The sequence below is a fragment of the Wyeomyia smithii genome, chromosome 3, assembly GCF_029784165.1.
Source record: "Wyeomyia smithii strain HCP4-BCI-WySm-NY-G18 chromosome 3, ASM2978416v1, whole genome shotgun sequence".
Classification (NCBI taxonomy): Eukaryota; Metazoa; Arthropoda; class Insecta; order Diptera; family Culicidae; genus Wyeomyia; species Wyeomyia smithii.
In genome coordinates this window covers 7,486,143-7,494,860 of record NC_073696.1, presented here as the reverse complement: position 1 = coordinate 7,494,860, position 8,718 = coordinate 7,486,143, and the positions used below count along the sequence as shown (strand labels likewise).

Here is an 8,718-nt window from a genome sequence, read left to right as displayed (position 1 = left end):
TCAAGGTAAAACAATGACATTTAGGTTTGTAACGCAAATGGATTACGATACCGTCAACAGTAAATTACATCTTCGAATGGAAAATATAAAAACTATCAAAGGTACCCATAAATATCATATTTTTTGCCACAGAAAGAGTACGTTCTGTTGGCTAAACAGTATTCCGCGAGTTCCGAGAGTGAAATTAAAAATCTCAAGTAAAATGTTAAAATATTCGCTTACTATATTGTTTTTTTATGTACTGTTGTTTTTATTTAATAAACTACTTACAAATACAGAAATTATTTTATCATCGCATGGTATAAACCAAGTGTATCTTGAGAAATCTGGAGATTGTTTGCTTTAAGCGTATGCCAGTGCAGTTAGCAAAATAGAATCACCACTCATTTTGATCCCTAACTAATTCTTATCGACGAAAAGTGTACGTACTACCTGGTTTTTTCAGCCAATTGATTAAAAGCCATTCAGAAATAACGGTGCGTGGTTGCACTTACTAGCCGTAAACTAGAAATACTGCCTGTCGACATCATACGCACAGCATATTGCATTGCTTTGATATTGACCGCGCGTCACGCGCGTAAAACTGCTCGAAGCGCGTTTTTGAAAAGTGATCTGAATGGCGAAATAAACTCAATGCTCACCTAATTTTTTGAATGTATCTTAAAGCATTTTTTCTCAGCTTTCTAATGGTGGTGTCAAATTTGAAATCGGTGGTTGCGAACTTGCTCAAAAACAAGTTTTTCTAATTAAATCCAAGATGGCGGCGATATTCAAGATGGCTGCCAGTTTTTTCTACTTCAAATGAAAGCTCTACCATTCCTTTTCAAAACGATGTGCTGGTTGTAGGGGGTCCAATAACGAATTAGAGAGAAAAAAAAATCAATGAAAGGATCAAGAATTGCTCAAAATACAACTTTTTGAAAAACCGTTTGACCCCTTGGTGCTCTGGGGGACCATCAATATGAACTAACCAAAGCGGTTTTCTCATTTTCTCACTACTTTCAACCATTTAGACACAAAAATATCCTTTTTTAAAGACCTCATGTCACCAGTGGGACGGTTTCAGCGAGAACTGCTCGCAACCAACTCTGATTCTGTTTGTTTAATAATATTCTGACCTAATGGTTTCAATTACTAATGTCTGATTTTCGATCTCTTCGTCTCTTTTCGATTATATTTCGACTGTTTTACTTCGATCGCTTTTTCTATCTTACTTTCCAACTCTCTTTTCAGTTTTCGAAGTATATGGCTCTATTTTTGAAACCTTTCTTTGTTAACTTTGAACTCTCTAAAAAATATTCTGATTCCTGGCTATTTTTCAAACTTTTTGAATTTTTACTTTGCCCTAAGTTTCATTAGCTTTCCTTTGCCCTAAGTTTCATAAGCGAGAAAAAGTTCTGCCCTATAGCTCAAAATAGCTGCCCTGGAAAAATTTTAGATTTATAACCATTCCTGAGAATCTTGGTGCCCCAAGCCATTACCACAACGCTTCAACTTACGTGAGAGATCGCATAGTAATTGCTCGCCGGGTTCGTCGCTTCAACATTATGTTTACGAGAAAAATGATTTAGGTCTCCGAAAAAATGTCAGTAGCTGGAGACACCAAAATTCACAGGAATGGCTAAAAATCCATAATCTTACAGATTATTCTAGTTTGAGCCTTAGGGCCACATACATACAGTTTAAGATCATCTGCATAAATGAGCTTGCATCCAACACCCAACAGAGCTGTCATTTCGTTGAAGAATAACGTAAACAGAAGTGGGCCCAGGTCGCTTCCTTGTGGTACCCCGCGAATACTGATAAAAACCGAAGAGACACATGAGCCGAGTCACACACGAAAGGTTCTTCCAGTCAAATATGTACGAGTGTAACCATGTTATAGAGTAGTGAGGGGCAAAAGCACGCACGTGGTGAAAGTACGCATTGGCCTATTCGAAGCATACGAGCAAAATAAACTGGCAACATTGTATGAATTTGCAGTATTATAACGTCAGTTAATCACACATGTAAACCCATAAGATTCCATTTAAATGGAGCGGAGCTATGAGGAAAGTTGTGTTTTGAGCTGTTTTGATCTAATTTTCTTAGTTTTGGGAACTATGATTGACCTATTCGGAATTATTGTCATAAAACTCAAACCAGTTGGAAAACTCATTGTGGGCACAAGTACGCATAAACCGCGGGGCAGAGTACGCACTAAGTGCCATTAACCGTAATGAAAAAATGTGTTCAATAACGATGTTTTTGTGTGCAGAAATTACTCAAAAATAACTAGTGATATGCGGATGTGCTCCGAAATTGACGGATATTTTGGTTTCATGATTTTTTAAATGAAATCTTACAACCATTTTAATAGTTTTGTTGATATGCTTTCAAAATGGTCCTTCCGGAATTGATAGCGGCTTCTAGAAGCCAAGAAAAAAAACAATGAGAAATACAAGGCCAAGTACCATCCAATATTTATTTTCGCAACTGGGATGATGTTCACAGATCGGAGAATGGCCCAGACGCCATTTTGAATTTCAAGATGGCGACTTCCGGTTTCTAGAAAGCAACCTAAGATGGTCGAATACCCTCCAATATGTGTATTTCCGTAATCGAGATGACGTACAGAAACTGGATAACGACCCAGACACCATTTTTGATTCCAAAAGGCGACTTCCGGTTTCTGGAAAACAATAAAATGTGATCAAACACTAGGTAATATGAGTATTTTCGGAATCGGGATGATGCTCTGAGACCAATAAATGACCCCAGTCACCATTTTGAATCACAAGATGGCGACTTCCGGTTTCTAGGAAACAACCCAGAATGGTCGAGTACCCCCCAATATGTGTATATCTTAAAATCAAATGACGCCCTGAGACCGGAAATCGACTTCAGACGCCATTTTCAAATTCTAGATGGTGACTTCCGGGTCGTCTGGTGTCGTATTCTGGACTCTTGGCATCATACTCATATGCGATGGTATTTGGTCAATTTTGGGTGTTTTCCAGAAACCGGAAGTCATCATCTTGAATTTTAAAATCGCGTTTGGAGTTTGTTTCTGGTGTCTGCGCATCGTCCCGATCCCTGAAATACTCATATTCGTATTCGGCCATTTTGGGTTGTGTTCCGGAAACCGGAAGTCACCATATTGGAATTCAAGATGGCGTCTGGGATCGGTCTCTTGGCATCATTTCGATTCCGAAATAACTCATATGGGGTTGTTTTTGGTCAATTTTTACTGTTTACCGCAAACCGGAAGTCACCATCTTTAATTCAAAAGTTGATTTTTTATCTCAGAGCCTCAATTCGATTCCGAAAATACCAGCATTGAGTGGTATTCAACCGTTTTTGGTTGTTTTTTGGAATCCTGAAGTCGCTTTTTTGGAATCTAATATGGCATCTGGAGTCGTTTTCGGGTCTGCGTGTATCACCCCGGTAGAAGCCCCAGTGGAATCTCTTCAGGAAGGTCCGTTTTTGGGATATATCACCAAAACACCCAAACATATCCCCAGAAAACCGAATTTCCGGAAGTAAGAAAATTATTTCGGGGCACCGCTCTAACGCAGCTAAAAAGAATAGTTAACCCTCTAGTGCCCAAATTAATTTCTAAACGGACTTCCATAAAATCATTATAAACCATTATAAACACTTTTTAAGTATTTATTAAAGCTTTTCGGAACTTCGACTGAAGCCCGTCAAATGACGGCATTGGGCACTAGAGGGTTAAGCAAAAGCATAGTGTGATAAATACACTGTTCATACAGTGCGAACTTTTGATCCATAAACTGCGTACTTTTGCCCCGCATGCTGGGTAAAAGTTCGCATCTGAGTATTTTTTCTAAAAAGTGAAATTCGCATGCTACAAACAAAATTCGAAAAACTCTGGTAATACATTTTAAAGGTAAAAGGTTCATGTACCGCTTGGACACAAAATCGAAATTTATGATAATTGTTTGCAATAGTTCTCTACAATTAAGTGCGTACTTTTGCCCCTCACTACTCTATGCTGCTCGGATGCTCCAAGTTGAAACCCTTCGGCCCTGTGGAGCATTTTAACTCCTTTGGTTTTGCCAGTGATTGCTATTACTTTCTGAAAGAAAAGCCAAAACGTGGCAAACACTGGACATGTCCATGTCCATTCCATGTGTTTTGATAGAACAACTTTTGAAGAGGCCTACGTTTTCGTTTTCTATGCTAGATTACATTTTGTAAAGTTGAAAATGAAACTGGCAAATGTTGCGTCAGAACGACTTAATGCATCTAAGTCATTTATGTGTCGGTGGATACATAAAATGTGTAACAATTGTTTGATATAATGTTTAACATTGTTGCTTAACTGCTTAATGGTGAAAATAGGTAAAAAGTTCCAAGGTCTATGCTTTATCCTTGCATTTCCCGAGCACGGATAACAATAATAAGGACGGAATAAATTCCACTGCCTACATACATAAAATGTTTTGTTTCGTTTCTCTTTCTCGAGATTGCGTGGCCACGCGCGTTTCTCTTTCTCGATACAAGGCGTAGTGAACATTTTAAACGAGAGTTAAAATCAATATTTATATTTGTCCTACGTCACCATTTCATACAACCCCTAGGGCTGTATAACTCGTAGTATTGTTCACAAGAGTGTCCATTTTGATTTGTTCAGAAGAGTTTCAGACAACTAAACTGTATATCTGAAAAACTAATTTAAAAAAAAAAACGAGGTGTCGTTTTTTAATCTCTTTTCGTTTCTAAAATCAATTCCATCCAGTGTAGAATCTCCAATGTGTTTTTATCAATATTTTCATATCAAAATTCGGACAATATGCTAAAAGTCGTCTCTTCACAACTCTTCTCTATCTCTTTTTATTATATGAATATTTTTATCAAGAAATGAAGTACCTATGCGGAGCTACTTAGTTTATTAAGACTTACACTTTCACAAAGTTTTATTAGTCCCCAAATCCCAACACCGACATAGGTGTCGATGGTTGTGCGGTGGCGTGATCAACTCACAACCAACCCAACTGACCTAGATTCAATACTAGCCAACACCAAGATAATTTCTGAAGCAGAAAATCTCGGGATCACGCCTTCCATCGCATGAGGAAGTAAAGCCGGCCTGCTATTCAACGTAAGTTAGGGTCCTGAGTGGTGTCGCTTCCCCGAGGTGATTAGCACAACAGACCGAATCCGTCTATGATTTTAATTTTAATATTTCATTTCTATTTTTTTTTATTCTGTTTCCGCTTGTCCGGCTTTCTTTTCTTATACATCCTCGATTTTCTGTTTTTTTTTTTTATTGATATTGGGTTCATTTGTTTTACATTGTATACATTTCTGAAATATTCTACATTATAAATGAAAAAGATTAATTTTTATTTTTTACCATTTGTGACATAAAATAATGTAGGTAATTGATTTTTTCTATCACGCTTATATGAAAAGATCTTACACTTTTCACAAACTTTACTGTCACAGTTTGTTTATGTCCAATATTTTAAATATTTGAATATTTTTCCCATCAATACGGAATTTTCCATCAATCTGCCATCACTGCAGCATTTTCCCGACTTCCCACCTGCCATCTCATCGTGGTTACTCGCCGAATCCCGAACCACCCGTTCGGGTCGTGAGTACCGTTCTGTTTATCCTTTCCGGCAGTAGGATTCTGGTATCGCGGCGCATGCTTTTTTGCTACCCCGCGGTCTCATCGTCGTTTCCACGTGAGTAATGTTCGAGCCCGAATGCCGAACTGGACCATTTCGGGAGCCGACTTCGGTCCACATCAGCAGCAGTGGCAGCCGGGTCGGATGCTGTCTGCTGCTTCGCCTAGTAGTGGTGGTGGTGGCGGCGGTGCTGCTGCTCGAAGGCAAAAACCTTAACCTACGCGTCCGATCGGCCGACGGCCAGGTTAGTTCTTATAGCGCCTTCGATCGGGACGAATGTTGGTTTATTTTCCTGCGAGAAAGGTTGTTTCCAGTAAAAGTCGGTCGGTTCGGTTTCGTGGTCGCGGTTTGTGGAAAGCGCTGAAGAAGGTTGAAACGACAGTTGCTCCGGTTGTGCTTTCCCCGATTGGGCTAATACCGAGAGTGGGGTGTGTTGACGAAAGTAACCGGAATTGATAGAAACTGTCACGGGGAAAACTTTATTCGCCAGTTGTTTGTAGTTTTGCTTGATCAGCTTCTGAATGGGAAAATTGCAGTGGAATTGAACTCTTGGCTTTGGCATTGTAAATTATTCATTTCAGGTGTGATTCTGCGGGATTCCGGGGACCAGACAAACGAATGAAAGAAACAAAGTGGTGACCAGTCGCCAGATCAGTAAGTTGTGAAAGCTACCGGACAGATTGCTGTCAGTCGGTGTCATTTCGCGGTGGTCTCTCACTCGCAGCCAGTCATTCTGAGGTGGTTTTAGGATGTCCGTTTTGAATATCCTAGAAGATTGGCACTGTCCGTGTGGGTTGAATAATTAATTCGTTAATGAAAACACAATCTGATTAAAGAGACACGTCGAGTAGTGTGAACTGAAGAACAACAGTGAAGAAAGTGCTGAAGGCAGCATTAGTGGTGTGATTATCCGCTCGATCAAGAGCCGTGAGGTACACAACGATGACAATGATGATGAGCAGAACAGCATCGCATTATAGTCGTGGGAGTTATTAATTTGCTTATCGCGCCAGTCATGCCGTGAAATACGATTCCGGGAGATATTCCACTGTAGAAAGGTCATCCCCGAACCAAAAGCGCTGCAGGGATATAAGTGGACGACTGCAGCAGGAAATTGGCCGTGATTTATGAGCTGAGTGAACATGATTCAGTGCAGTTTAAGGGGAGAGTTATTGCAACTAGTTGTGTCTGAATAGGTCTGAATGTGTCTGTGGGGGTAGCAGAAATATAGTGTATGCATGGCAGTGAAAACTGTGCGGGAAAGTTTCGTTTCGAGTGTGTCCTGCCTGTTCCGGGTGGTATTTCCGAGGAATGCGGAACACATCTAAAGCGTGAAATCGGATCGAATAGCTGCCAGATAGAAGAAGGAAGACAGCTGCGGTATCAGCAGCGGCTTATTGAGTCTTTGTGTGGCCAGCCAATCACAGCTGATGGTTTAAAGCTACGAGTCCGAGTCTGATGATCGAGTGCAGCTCTAGGGTTTCGATTCTCGCGAAGTAAGCACTTTACGGTTCAGTTTGTACACGGCCGGTGGCGAAGGCAACGAGACGGGGAAAAGATGTGAGTAAATTGAATCTGTTTGTCGTTATTTATGATGTGATTTATGGTTGCGGCACTGGAATCTCGGGTTTTTATTTCGGTTTCTCACGTGCTCGATATTTGTAACTTAATGATGACATTAAATAACTCAGGAAATTTCCTCTTGTCAGCTGAAATTTTATTTATGAGACTATCATTGTACACGCACGAATGACTTATTTTCACTGCAGTTTTATCTTCCCGTGGTTGAATCTTTTTTTAATTTTGAAAAATTTGTATTAATGTACACTCAACCGAAAACGAATTCCGCACAGCAGCATTCTGATCTGATTATTTCAAGAAGCAAAAAAAAAAAAGGAAATAAACTTATTTTGTTCTTCGCCGGCGGTAGAAACGTGTGCAAATTAAGCTGTCAGTTTGTCTGACACAACACTAGAAAACGACCGAACACAAAGAACAAAGATTCATAATTTCACCCCTTGCGTAGCACCAACAGCACCACAAGTGGCAACAATAGTTTGACCGTAAAAGTCATCTCGAGTCAGAGAGAGGTGATACGTGAGCCGTAAAAAAAGGGGGGGAGAAGCTAATTCGTCTGGTAGTTTTTGCCGGGAACGACGCAGCCTAGAGCTTCGGGCAAAGCTGTTCCGATTGGATATTTTCGCTTAAGTACGTACTAGAGTTTTATCCTGTTTTGTTTCGGGTTTGCCAGCAAGTTTTGACATTACTCATGTCACAAACTGTTCGGATAGTCGGATAGCAGAGTTTGAAATGGAAAAAGTCTGCCTTGAAGATTAGTGCTTTGAGGTGATGGGGGGAAATGGGAAGCGTGTTGCAATTATTGTCTGGTGTGATTGAACATGAATTTCTTAGAAATAACTAAAACAACTAAGAAGACAAAATTAGTACGATTTTTTTTTCATGTGACTCTAACACACATCGTATAAAAAAAGTGTACAAAACATACAATCTATGATGAGTAATAATGGAGAACGAAGCCAACTTTACTATTTATTTTACAGACAAGATTGGAAGCAAAAATTTATTTTCGTAGTGAAGCGGAAAAATCAAAGTTTGTACTAATTTAGATCAAAGTATGGCGCGTCTCCATTGTTTGGTTATCAATGCACAAACAGAGATCAGTAATAAATAAGAAACCCAAATATTTTTTTTTTTATTACCTTCAATTGCATCTATAGTTTGATTGACTCAGTTCAATATGCATTTAAAACTATCTCATAAAACGAGTACGTGCTTAAATGCCTAACACAATTTAATCTACTATATAAAAATGGAATTCCGTAACGCTTGATCTTATTGATATTATTCCCTCAGTCTCTGTGGTGTACAGTAATCATCATCACTTTGAATCGTTCTAAATCAAAAATAATAAGCGGTGACATGTAGGTTTTTTAACATGAAAATGTTCGCTGATGTTCAGGAAAGACATTAGTTATAAAAAAATAGTTATCTTATTACTAAAACTTGAGATATTATTCACAAAACTACGTAAAACATGCAAAATTATGACTTTTAA

At 39.2% G+C, this 8,718-nt stretch overlaps 1 protein-coding gene across 2 annotated transcripts in view; it reads left to right on the top strand.

The window, feature by feature from the left end:
• The first annotated feature begins 5,892 nt into the window (after positions 1 to 5,892).
• The window catches only part of LOC129729406 (lachesin), a 533,943-nt gene continuing 531,117 nt past the window's right edge, over positions 5,893 to 8,718 (top strand). The window contains exons 1-2 of one of the 2 annotated variants that reach the window (XM_055687961.1): positions 5,895 to 6,011; positions 6,224 to 7,202. The gene's annotated coding sequence lies outside the window, so the exon portion shown is untranslated. Of the gene's footprint in view, positions 7,203 to 8,718 lie in introns of both variants that reach the window. The other variant, XM_055687960.1, reaches the window with a different exon arrangement.